Consider the following 14,088-nt stretch of genomic DNA (forward strand, 5'->3'; position numbering starts at 1 on the left):
AAAAGATGCTGCAGGTTCGTGCCCCTTTCTTCTTCCAGCTAGCCAGAGACAGCTGAGCATCTCAAAATGGCCTATGCGGTTCCAAAATTTAGTCAAGGCAACTGTGAAGCAGGCTGCATGCCTTCTAGGTGTGGCATTAAAATCATCATGGAATTCTTGGAGGATTGCGATGCCGAGGCAACCAGTGCAGAAAGTCTCAGGGAACACGGAAGGAGAGCCAGAATTCCTTCTGTCAGTAACAGGCCTTTCAGGGCTTCGGTCTAGCAGAAGGTGATTTTTTTGTGCTTTGAGTTGGGGATTTGACCCTTTGACTTCAGCCTCCGGACAGCCTCCTCATATGTTTGGGTTGCAGCGGTGGCGTCTCTCCCCACTTCTCCAATCCAGTGCTTCTTCTACCACCTCCCCAACGAAACGTTAGAAATACCGGACATGGCAATGACGACATTCTGAGACACAGAGGTGCCATTGATGGACTGGATCAGCCTTCTAATGGCTGCCTTAGGGAGAGCTGACCGGCGGTACATTTAATAGCGGTTCAGCTGCTCCTCCGAAAAACAAGAGACCAGGATTTGCATCTTCTGAATCTCATCTTCATCCACTTTCTGCTTTTTCTTTCTTTTCTTTGGTCTCTATTTTCAGTTTTTTGGCTGCAGGAGCAAGTAATGATGAATCTTCCCTTTCACCTGGTGTTAAATCTGAGACATCTTGACTCTTGAGCTCACCTTCCTCCGCTGCGGGTTCTTTCAAGTCCGCATCTCCGTCTCCATCAGTTTCCTCCGGGATTGCGTCTGTCTCCAGTCCTCAGGATCACGGGAGAAGAGGTAGCCTCATCTGACTCCCCTGTCTCTCCACCTTTGTCGGTGGGCAACTCTCGGGCACTGTCCATCGCAGACAAGACTGGAGCGGGGAGGAGATCGCAGCGCTCTCAGCCTGAGCGCCAGCCTGAGTGACACCTGATTGGTTGGTTTTTAAGACAAGGTTTCACTGTATAGTTCAGGCTGGCCTTGAACTCACTATGTAGCCCAGGATGGCCTCGAGCTCACAATATTCCTCCTGCCTCAGCCTCCCAAGTGCTGGGATTATAGGCATGAACCACCAGGACTGGCCTCTATCCTGAGCAACCTTTGATTAGGGTATAAGGGGCTTGTCCCTCAGGAAACATCCTCGTTAAAAACTGTTTCCTGACCCAGCTCTCTCAGTGGGCCTTCCCCTCACATCTTCTCTAGGAGGATCCAAGAGCTGAGACCACCACACCATCAGAGCAGCTCCTGGTCCAAGCTGACCCCAACTTGCCAGTAACTGCCACATCTCCACTATTTCCAAATCAAAGCTAAACAAAATGACGTGCATATGAAACTAGCAACTTTATTCATAATAGCAACAATACGTTGAAAACTGACAAATCAGCAGGGTGCAATTTTAAGATGAAGTAACTTTATCTGTTTATTCCTTAACAGCACATACTCTCTCATGTGTGAATATCACTTAAGTGTCACAGTCAAGAAGCATCAAGTCTCTCTCTGTAAGTTCAATCATTTTTTCAAAACTGGATAAGCTACCTTTTCCTGGTAAAAGAACAAGTTTTGAGAACTCTAAAAGGCTGATTCATTATTCACGTGCTTATAAAACGTATTTTATGAACACCATAAAAGTTGTGATGTTACTTGCTTTACTTCTCTGCAAAATTTTGTGAAGGTTCATAAAAATTCAGAAATATGCGTGGCAGTATGCGGTGCATGTGAACATCCACCGTCATATGCCCAGAAGCAGGACAGACAGAAAAGCTGAGAACTATAGCTGGTCTGACAAGCAGAAACCAGAGCCAGACAGCTGGCATCTCAGCCTTAGTACCCGTTCCATGGCTGAACTGTGCAAAGCCAAAGTCCCCAGGCCCCCTCCCATCATCAGAATATATTTATAATGCCAACATTGCAAGATCGAAGCTCGTATTTCAAAAGTCCTCAAACAGAACATGCAGTATATAAGTGCAGAGAAACAGGACTGTGCCCTTGACCTGACCTTAGTCGGGAATCTGGTGAAGAATCAGCTCCCTGCAGACATCATGGGAAAGACACTGCGAATGTCATTTTCCAATCTGATGCCATTTACCACCTGTCTGAATACCTACAGTGATGACAATGATCATCCTGATTGGTAATTACCATAAGTAATTAAGTAATGTGATGCCACAGTTTAGGATGAGCATAGTCATTTTTTAAAATCTCTGCCTGCTAATACTAAAAATAAATTCATGAGATAAATGGGCAGTGTTAAGCATCATGTTTTCTCACAGCTGTACCATAGCCCAACTAATATTCCATTCCTCCTGAAACATCATAGGCAATTGTTTTGTTGCCAGTACAATGTATGTTCTACTTCCTCCAGCTGCTTATAATTCCTGAGAGAGAATAGGGTGTGGGAAGAATGCATTCTGTTTTATGTGTTATTTCTGTGTTTGTGGTTTTTAAGAAATGAGGCTTGTTATGGTTTGTGTCTGGATATCCCCCCAAAGCCTCATGCAGTCATGGGGCTGGCTTCTAGAGTTTTTTGATGCATGGTCCAATGCTGGGATTATGGGTGTGAGTGCTACACCCACCCTGGGGCAGATAGTTTGCATACAATGTAAGGGAGGGAAAGAGGCTGCTTGCCACTGCTCCTCTCTTTCACTCTTGTTGTCTTTGCTGTTTTATGCCACCATGAACTGTTGCCATCTGCCATATGCCACCCTGCCTTGGAGCCAGCCAAATATGGACTGAAACCTACACAAACTGTGAGCTAAATAAACCTTTCCTTCCTTAATCTTGTGTGTCAGGCATTTTGTCTCAGAAACAAGAAAAAAGTAACCAAGACAACCCTGTGTAAGTGGTGATGGTGGGAGATTTGGGGGGTTACTTATTCATTGGTTACCTTTTCCTTCCTTGGATAGACAAGTTTGACTTGTATTGATTTCTCGGTAGTGCTTTATGGACTCCCACCAGTAGAGCCCACAAATGAGGGATCTCCAAATTTAGAACCATGTCAGACTTCAATTTTGTCTGCCTTACTTTTTGCTGTATTGCCTGGATCAGCTCTCTCTTAATGGACTCTAAACATTTCAAAAGGTTTTTGTTGAAAATGTGGGCTGGAAGTGAGAAAGTCGTCATGGCTCAGTCATGGCGACAGTGGCACCAGGCAGCATAAGTCCAGCCCCAAGCTGTGCTCCAGAATCACTCTGGGGCCTATAAATCCCAGCCAACTTCACCTACATCTTCCAAGTAGTCTCTTCTAGCAGCCATATGGAATCACAGTAAGATATCCATTCTTCTCATGGATGGACCAATGAAAATCCAAACTCTGAACCACCACCACATTCCCTTACCTCTAAAATGCATTGAGCCTCCCTTGGGTCTGAAAAGAGGAAAAAAATGTACCATCAACACTTCCCACTACACAGGTGTTCATGAGAGAATACCCCTATCCCACACTACTTTCAGTTTGGGTTGACTGGATGGACTCCTATCAATATTAAGGTTGGTATAGGTGATCCTAGAATACCTCAAACAAGCCTAAATTGTGGGGTGAAGGTGAGGATACCAGTTGTCTAGTGGGTCAAATCACCATGGGCTTCCTTCTCATCTCTAGGGCTGTAGGGATACTGAGCAATTTGTCCCCTTGAACAAGAGGACAGAGAAAGCACCTTTCACACACCTTCTACTTGCACTGGGCACTGGCTCCTACATATCCTGGCCAGTGCAGGACAATTTTAGCAAGAACCATATGGAGACTTTCTTTTTCAATGTTATAGTGAAAGGAGATGCTTCCACATGTTTTTAAATGTGTAGCTTTGTCCATTCCATCTTCCAGTCCTTAGTTTCCCCCATCAGAGGAATAAAATGAAGGATTAGAATAAGTGGCCTTTGATATCAATTGCCAACACCACATAGGCAGGATCTTGGTGGTGATGCTGGGTGTGGTAATAAGATCCATTCTGGAAACTCAGGTCACCTATTCAGTTCAAATTCCTTGTTATAATACTGTGTAAGAGTGAACAAGCTCTAGTATTAGAAATTGTTTTGCTACATATCTCTGCTATTTGTAGTTTCCAACTTGAAGCTCTGTAAAATTTTGATGTTGTCAGAGGGTATAATACATTTAGCCTAGTTGAGATCAATTTGAAGATCAGTCTTTGGAAGATTGATTCTGCTTTCTCCGAGTGTAGGAACATTATGTTCCAACCATTCTGGAAAATAATTCACCACAAATAAGTTAACCTCTATTTCTGTCTGTAATACAGTTAGAACATGCTGGCACCTGGCCTTATGTTTTTAAGATTACATTTTGTTAATATTCTCTTCCTTAGTCAAATGTCAAGAATTATTAAACATTCATAAGAAACTCATCTTGATCCTTGACTGTAAAGTGTTAAGGCCAGATAAGTCCTATAACCTTCAAATCTCAAATACTAAAATATGACCTATATTTTCCAAATGTGAACAAAGTCCAAAAAGTGGGGAAACTGCCAAAGGATATAAAAGGTCTGAAGACTCAAGTTTAATGGGGTCCTTACAAGTCTTGTGGAAAAGCCTGATTGTGTTCCATATATGCATTGATTGTGTACTGAGTTGCAATCAACATCTCATAAGTGACCAGGTCCACAGTACTATCGATCAGATTTGGTTTAAGTATTATCATGGTCCCAGGGGAACTGGGCTTTGCCATTTGTGTACCAGTCAATCATCGGCTGTCTGTCATGGGCAGATTACCTGGTTGAAAGGGTGGCTATACTCTCCCAATGCCTGTAGACAAGAGGTACCTGTTAATGGAGAGGAAATCTCCAGAAATCTGCAGCTATGAGCTTCTAATTCTTCAGCACTTACAGCAGCTGGAGGCACCAGCCCATGATGGTGAGGTCGGCATCAACATCTCCACAGCTATCGATCACCTCTGGTACTGGGGGACTAGAGAGATAGCTATTCCCAAAGCCAAATAAAACATTTGTACTCAAGCCAGTGGGAAACCCTGGCTAGGAAACTTCCTAGTTTGGAATTTTCAGAGGTCACTTTGTGAATGTAGGGAGAGGAAATGACAATAAATTACCCCCCTTGGAAACTGCCAAGTTTACCTGTTGATTTATTGATTCAGAAAATATATATTGGATACCTCATACTTGCTAAACTCAACTTTGGAGCTATTTGGATAAATAAGCCTTGTGTCTGCCATTATTAAGTTCCTCATGATCTAGTGATGAGGACAGGCACCTGAACAGATGATGATCATTTACTTACGAGATGTGTGATGATAGAGGTGTGGAAACACCTGTAAAGGAATATTGCTGCCTCATTTTGGAATACTCTGTTTCAGGGGCTAGAAATGTATATATGCCATCTCATTGTATTCTGCCAATAATCTGATCAGACAAACTCTATTACGCCTTCAAATCATATGGACAAATGAGGCCTAGAAAAATCAGTTAACTTGCCTAAGATCACTCAGTTGGTAAGTGATAGGCTCTGTTTTCTCACTTATGACCGACATGCAGGCACACACTTTTGACTGCACAGGTACTGTTGCATATGAAACTGGGACAGCAGAGAGAAAAACTAGGAAAGTATCCCCTAATTGTTCAGTGTATAAATCCCACATTTGGGGTGTCACCTGGTGAAAATAAATTGGACTGATTTCTAGGATTGAGCACAGTGAATACTGTGTGCTTTTTTTGCATTCTAAGCAACTGACATATTTTTACAAGCAGCCTCATGAACTGCTACACGGCAGTTTCAAAGAAGAAAAATAAGGTCATGTGCCAAACCGATATGTTTTATCTGCTGAAGAGGTAAAACTCTTATGCACATTTTTTTCCCTTAAAAAAGGGGCTATGTGTTATCACTCTGACTATCAAAGTACCTGTGAATACAGGGTTCTTCATTATTTATATAGAAACATAAATGCATATGGCAATTTACTATACATAGCATCTGCTGAATAAACAGCTCCTCCAAAGAGGTGAGAAAAGTACAACATAGAACAATAGAGTGCAGAAGAGAAAAACATCATCTAGACAAATATAAGGGGGCTTGTGGTCTTTACGACCAGAAAGTTTCATAGGAACGATATAGCTCTTTGTTAAATATGTCCAATGATGACATATCATGCACTGCATTTGTAAAATATAGATTTACCTAATAATATCTATCACTTCTATGTCTTTTGGAAAATGAATGAAAATGTGCTCCAAAATCATCTCTTTGGGTATCAAAGTTGAAGAAAGGGCAGTAGTTTAGGAGCAGAAGTTGCAAAGAGGATAGAAAAAAACAAATGAGATATAATTAATACAGAACAGGTCATGATTTTGGAAGCATTTGCATGAAAGATTAGATTTACATATTATACACATTTTGCGGAAATTCATTATTGGGTTGGGTGATGAACCAGAATAAGATCAACAAATTATTTACTTTGACCTGTGGCCACAGGTCAATCATCAGAGTCTACATAAAGAAGTCACAAATGAGCCTTATGTATAATAAAAAGAAATAGGCCAACACATGCCCTGAAGGGCAGTTCTATATTTTCAACAGTTATTGAATGTGATTTTAAGATTATGGTATAGAGATCAACCTAACTGGCAACTAATAGGGATTTGTCTGTAAATTGATAACACAGACTGTGGATTTTTTTTCTTATTTTGAAACAGTGTCTAGCTATGTGCCCAAGCTGGTCTTGAACTCCTAGGTCTGAGTGATCCTCTCACCTTAACTTCATAAATATTCTTTACAGTGGTGTGACTGTGTCGTCCAGATACTATGGTCCAACTTAAAGCAAATGGTCATCTAATCTACTGTCTAAATTAGGACATTTTTATTTTTTGTAAGGCACTATTATCTATCACTTAAAACACATGTTCTAACCATGACAGTCTTAGGCAAACTAGGACATGTGGGCACCTTCACCATTCATAAGCCTCATCCAAAATGAGGAAATCACCAAGGTACCAAGAAAAATTATGAATCCTCTTTTTCAATCCTCAGCAATCAGATGTCTATTACCCCCCAGGATGTAGGATGAATATAAAATCACACTACAGTATCTACGGGGTGGCAGACAGAATTAAGTTTCAAACAAGTTTGAAAAGTGAGTTTGTCTTTATCACTTACTGAATTTCTTCCCCAGTTTTACTGGCTTCAAAGAAGCTTTCAGGAAGGAAGAAGAATATGAGATGTGTATAAAAACTACCTTCTAAAGGGCATATTTGGCAGGACATCTGGCTCACTGCTTAGGAAAATACTTCCTGATGATTGTGAGTCAAGATTCATCCACCTAGAAGTTCTCTTCACTCTTCAAGAGAGGAAGACAATGGATTTGTTAAGTATAGGCTAGAGTTTTGTAGTCTTGCTATTATTAACCTTTCAGCCTGGATATTTCTTTGTTGTCGAAGGCTGTCCTTTGTAGTCGAAGGCTGTCCTTTGTAGTATAAGACACTTAGCACATCCTTGGCTCCTACCCACTGGAGACCAATAGCACCCTCCTCCAAGCTGTAACAATGAAAAATGTCTTCAGACATTCCCTAGAATACCAAAACACCTTCAGTTGAGATGAACTAGTGTAGATCATGAACATTTTTGCTATTCCAACCACTTATAAACTTGCAGCTCGTGTCCTGCAAGTTTATAAGTCCTCGATTCATTCAGTTAGAAGGAGTCTGAAGGAAAATAATGCTACCTTCAATGTGTTTGTTAAAGCATCTATACACCCCTGGCAGGTGATCACCCAGATTCTGTTTAGTTCTCCCAACATGGGAAAGCTCACTTCCTCATGAGATAATATATTTCATGGTTAGGAATTTTGATTATGAAAAGTTTATTGATGCTGAGCTGAAATGAACTTCTGTGTGATTCCCCATCTCATCCTAACTTCCCAAGGGAGCTCTCGGGAAGATGTCTGCTCCCTCTTCTACCACAAAGTCCCTCTAATATTTACCTGGTTCCCAGAGAAGCATCTTTGTTTCCATCCGCAGCACCTCCCTTAAGCAATCCTCCACTTCATGTTTGTCTCAGGACTTTCTCAATAATAAAAATGATGATTGTAGTGAGGATGATAATAGTCATGGTGCTGGTGGTGGCAATGATGATGATGGTGATGACAGCAATGGTGTTGATAATGGCGGTGGTGATTCTAATGGGAATGATGGGAATGATAGCGGTGGTCATGTTAATGATGGTAGTGATGACAGTAATGCTGGTGATGATGGTGCTGATGGTAGCAGTGACGACAATGATGGTGGAAGTGGTGGTAATAGCAGTGGTGCTTGTGGCAGTGGTATGTTTACCACCGTTTATGGTGTTCCTTCTACCTGTTACATGCTTTTTTATACATCACAATATTACCCAATGTATCAAATATACTAACCACCCCAAACAAAGCTGGCAGTTTAATCTAACTAAAATATCACTTCCTCCAGTCTCTCTTACTTCACAAATTATCTTGTCTCTCCATTATACATTCTCTTTCAGGCTTTGCTTCTATGCCCCGGATGCCCACCAACTCCCTCTAACACACTCAAATCTTATTCCTTCTTGAAAGCCAGGTCAAAGTCCTCCTTCATTCACTACCTTTTGAGTACGTCTTGGTGCTGAGTGCTGGGTCACACACTGAGATGCAGTCGCCCAGCCCACCTCCCAGGTAACTTGTGACAGAGACAAGATCTAGTTCCCACTGAGATTTTGGCCTTTCCTCATTCCATTCCCAACCCCTTCAGAATAACTTTATCTGGCCACCACACACTCTTTTCTCCCCTTACTCTCCAAAGCCAGGCTTGTTCGTAGAGCAGAGGCAAAAGGATGGATAGCGGAAAGAGGAGCCACGTGGACAAGGAAGAGTTAAAAGAAGCAAATGAGACCAAACACAGATGTGCGTAGGTGTCAGGGAAGTTATAGGTGTTAATTTACAAGTCTTTCCAGTAGCCACAGCTCTCAGGGGCACTTGGAGAAGAATAAACTTCTGGAGGCCTTTATTGGAGGTCGTAAATTAGGGCACCTTTCGTGATCTTCTTGAGCCACACAAAATAGTCTTAATTACTTTTGGTTACCAGATTGTACTTATTTGAGTTCGGCAACATAAGAAACCTGAGCCAGGTGATCCTCCATTTATGTTTATATTACACATATTTATAATATATGTGTAATATTACACATGTTATATTACACATAATCTCTGCTGGGACATTTTAAGATTACAGAGAGGAATTACCAATAATGATGCTGGGATAACAGCTACAAACCAGGTCACCTGGTCACATGAATTACAGTTACAATAAAGTGTCACAAGTAAAGGGATGAGATGTACCCAAAATGTCACTGGAAACCAGAGAATGAGCATCTTACCCAGCAGGTGGCAAAGAAAGGGGGGAAATTTTAGAGAAATTCTGTATCTTTCCAAGTACCCAGGCCTTCAGTGAACGTTCTGTTTCCTAAATTAAATACCCTATATCACCCGGTAAGTAGTAAATTATATCCTATCTCATGTTACTTGATATTTCTTTCCAGAATGTTGACAAACAGTAAAATTTAAAAAAAAAAAGGAAAATAATCTTTTATATCATCAAAAGAAAAGAATCTCATTCCTTTTCACTCTCATAATGCTGGTCAGTGTGGGAGATTAAGAAAAAAGGACCACAAGAATACACATCATTGAGCAATCTTGCTACCTTAGACAGGGATGAGCAGGCATTTTCCAATTATTTTGTAATGGTATTTGAGCAGTGCTCAACAGTGGGGCAATGGTATAATGCCAGTACATTCCAGAAGGCAGGCAAGCATTTCTATTTTTGATTAATGGAGAGGAAAATGAACTAGAGGCTCATTTAGCAGGCTTTCCCAAAGTCCCTAAACGTCACTTAACAATCCAACACATTTACACACCTACATTGCCATGTGGAGGTAAATGTTGCTTGTTTTCACCTGTGAAAAAGAAAAACGCTCCTTTCACCCATCATCACTTTCCTCTCTCCACCCTCAATGTGCTGCTCCAACATTATACCAGCGCCTGAGGAAGGAATTTCCAACATGATTCTGTAGCCAGTGGGGAGGGTCCAGGAGAAAATCAATGATATTGCCTGCTCAGTTAAGTTCATAGTGATGCAGAACTGCAGACAGCAGGAAATCTATCCTTCAAACATACCGAGCAGCTCACTTGGGGTAGCAACTTTCTGGCAGGAGGAAGCAAACTGCTGCAAAAAACCACCTCTTTGGACCCTCCAGAGCACAAATGGAGTAGTAAAAATTGGGAAGACCAATGAAGTGTGCTGTAGTAAATGCCCAGACTTCATAGGAGTGTCATGAGCAGGGAAATTAGCACGCCCCAAAATAGGTCTTTTGATTTAGATATCAAGTTAACCCTGGCTTCTTGCTAATGAGGACAAAAATATTCTCTCATCCTGTCAAACCTGAGGTGGAACCTGTACTGATTGGTTGGCTCTAGAATAAAATAATTTCTTGGGCAATTTTATGACATATCACTTTCTATGGCATAAATGTCTCCATCAAAATTCATGTGGAAGTGTACTCCCCATGGTAAAGTATTGAAAGGGTGGAATCAAGTGGGAATTTAGAAGGCAATAAAGGGGGCTGGGGATATAGCTCGGTGGCATAAGTGCCTGCCTGGCAAGTGCAAGGTTGTGAGTTTGATCCCCAGTACTGCAAAAAAAAAAAAAAAAAAAAATAGAAGGCAATAAGGGCATGAAGGCTCTGTTCTCATGAGTGGATTAATCAATCCATGGCTTTCTGGCTTCATCTTGAGAGTGGTTCTGTTAATAAAATCCATTTTGGCTCTGTCTCTTCTGTGTGCCGTTCTGTCCACGTGATGCTCCAGACCACCTCAGGACTCTTCAGAGAGTTACGCGACCTACGATCCTTCAACCTTGGATGCCAGAGCTCCAGAACTGGAACCAAATAAACATCTATTTGTTATAAATTACCCAGTCTGTGTTATTCTGTCGTAGTTATAGAAAATGGAAGGAAACACTGCGTAAGACATATTTCTGGGATGCCACTAGTTTTCCTGAGAGCTAATATTCATTTATTTAAATATGTATGCATTTAATGCAATAAAACCCAAGCATTATATTAAAGAAAGGAAATTAGTTTCATTATGACCAAGGTCAGGCTGAAAGAGCAATGGCAACAGTAGACTGGATTCAACAGAAGGTCAGAAACTTGAATAAACCATTGGGTAAATCATATCATTGCCACCTTCTCTCTATATTATCCCTTGAGAAATACAATGAACTCCAAAATGACGCACCCTTCTTTCAACACCAATATTATTGAGCTCTATTTTAAAGGAAAAATGAGACACATGTATTAATAAAACTACCTTCCTGCTTTAATATAAAGATATTCTGCTTTATCCAGAAATATACTGTATGCATTGAAATCCCCCTCAGAGAATGTGAAACTAGGCAGAGAGTGCAGCCCTGGTGTGATGGGGTTAAAATGATTAAGATGTGCCATGTGAATGTATGTATCTGCCAAATGAAACGCATTACTTCCCATAACCAATTTTAAAAGAATGGGGGAAAAGAACACCATTGTCATCACCACAGAAGGGGTCAAAACAGACGGGACAGAGCCTCAAAATCAGGCTCAGTTCATCAGAAACAACCTGCCACGAATGTTGGTACATTTTAACCTGCTTTGTGGCTTACCAACAAATGATTAGGCCAAAGGTCTCAAGGAATAAAACTCAAAAGAGATCTGGGAGCCTAAATAGCAATCTGTCCTTTTATTTTGCTGTTGATAAATATTTTATTGTTGTTCAGAGAATGTGTAAGTGGAAAAAGCAATGTCCTTTCTGTGACTGTCCTAGTAACAGTAGTTACTTTTTCACAAGCACAAATAAAGTTCCTTTAAGCTGCTTAATACTTCACCTACGCATGGCATTAGTATGCTTCTAGAAAACTAGGTAGGAGATGATTCTACTTTAACTTATTCATATATCTAAAGATATACAGTAAGTCTTAGACTTCAGGTAGCCCTTGCTGAGAAGATATTTGTTCCCTTGGCTGAAGTTTTCTGCAGTTTACAGTTCCTTGTAGTTTCATAATTTAGAGATTAGTTTGTGGAGAAAATATTCAAATCAATTTTAAGGTACTTGTAATTACTGAAATGCCCCATCTTTCTAATAATACTTGAAAATCCCTAGTTTCCTACAAAGATTAAAACTCCCTGAACACTGGAATTTAATATTAAGCTTATTTTTTGAGGATGTCATCATGTTTGTTGAGAAACCCCCGAAAATGTATTATATATTTGCGTGCTATCTTAACAAGCACTAATGTGCATATAATACTGTCCTTGGTTGTTGGAAAGCCTGCCAAGACTATTGTGGATAGTTCCAGAGGGAAAGACTAAGAAGAGGCAAGAGACCTAATATATTCAATACTGGACCCTCCGTGGGAATCATACAGACCATATGTTCTCTCTGACTCAAGTTTATAAAGCCTCGGGAGAAAAAGACATCGACTCTGAATCTCAAATACTCAAGGACTCATCTATTACCACACAAGATTGCAAAGAATTCACAATAAGCAAAACCACTCAGCTTATCATAAGTAGGTAAAAGAAGCACACCCAAACCCCAGAAGAACCAGGCAGGTAAGGAAAATGAAGGATGTGCTCGGGTACAGAGCGAGAGGGAGGGTGCAGGCTGTGACCGAGAGCGTGCAGTGCTGTCTTAGGAAAGGAGGAAGCTGCCACTCAATTCCAGCTAACTGATGCCAAGCCGAATTGCAGTCCTTGCTATTGCCAGCTTTTCCAAGTTTGCAAGGGCGGGTAAGAATCTAAGGTTTATGTGATTTGTCCCTGTTAGGAAAATACTGTGCAGAATACAGCTGTCCCCACCAAGTCAAAGGGGAACTGGGGGCCATCTCTTGTCAATACCTAGTAAAAAGCATTAGACTGCTACTTGTATTTGTACACTACTGAATTGATGCCAACCTGTACTAGAAATAAATCAGTCCAAATCAAGCCTGTTGATCTAGCCTCCTAATCTCCATGCCCCTGGCCACCCCCTCATTTCTCACCTGTCACCTTTATCGAGGTGCATGGACATTCTGCTTCCCCACCCCAACACCCATGACCCAACTCAATCCGTGTTCCAGAGACACATCCTTGCTGCAGACGTACCGCTGGCCTCACACGGCCCTGCCTTCTCTTAAACCCTATCAGTGGCCTTCATCCTCTTGCAATAAACTCTAAACTCCTCAAGGTAGAGCCCAAGATTCTTCCTCTGTCCCTCTGTTCTCCACTTCATTTCACTTTCACTCATGAGGCTCCGTTAGAGACTCAGACCTTTAAGTTCTTTCCCACTACAGTCCCAGTTCTAGGTTTTATTTTTTTCCTGGGATGTTCTTCCCTTGGTCCTCTGGCTGGCTGTCCCTAGTCTTCCTTCAGGTCTCAACTTAAATATCACCTATAGTGGGTTGAATTGTGTTCCCCAAAGGATATGCTGAAGTTGTAAGTCCGAGGTGAATGTAACTGTATTTGGAAGTAGGGTCTTTGCAGATGTAATCAAATTCAAAAGTCATGCTGGAACAGAGTGTGTCCTAAATCCAGTAGCTCACGTCCTGATAAGGAGAAAAGTCTCTGAAGATCCATGGATGCATAGATAAGGAAGATGACCATGCAAAGACAGATGCAGAAATAGGACTGATACAGCTGAAACCAAGGAATGCTGAGGATTTCCAGAAACCATCTATAGAAGCTGTTTTAGTCTAATGCACCATGCTGTATTTGCACTGCTTTGGGATCTTGAGATGTGTTGTGTAGTATGTCCCAAAAATTGATTGTCCCACGTTGCTGGCCTGATACTTACCCGTCCCTCTGACCTCCTAGAATTATGGAATTACAGTGCCAGAGATGGTCTTGGAAATCACCTAGCTCCCTGCTACCAGCCCTTACTGGTTTTTCAGGTGAGAAAATTGCGCCTCCTCCATACACTACCAGCTGTCACTTCTAACAGCTGTCAGTATGTTCCTCCTTCTGAACGCCAGCCCCTATACTGGCTATGGCTGCCTAGCCTCAGGGTCCAAAGATGGTTTTTTCTCTCCTGAAG

At 41.4% G+C, this 14,088-nt stretch overlaps 1 pseudogene; it reads right to left on the reverse strand.

The window, feature by feature from the left end:
• Positions 1-260: 260 nt before the first annotated feature.
• Positions 261-886, reverse strand: LOC102022482 (annotated as a pseudogene).
• Between the last annotated feature and the right edge of the window lie 13,202 nt (positions 887-14,088).

This window comes from Chinchilla lanigera, unplaced genomic scaffold (genome assembly GCF_000276665.1).
Source record: "Chinchilla lanigera isolate Chin_1 unplaced genomic scaffold, ChiLan1.0 scaffold00064, whole genome shotgun sequence".
NCBI lineage: Eukaryota > Metazoa > Chordata > Mammalia > Rodentia > Chinchillidae > Chinchilla > Chinchilla lanigera.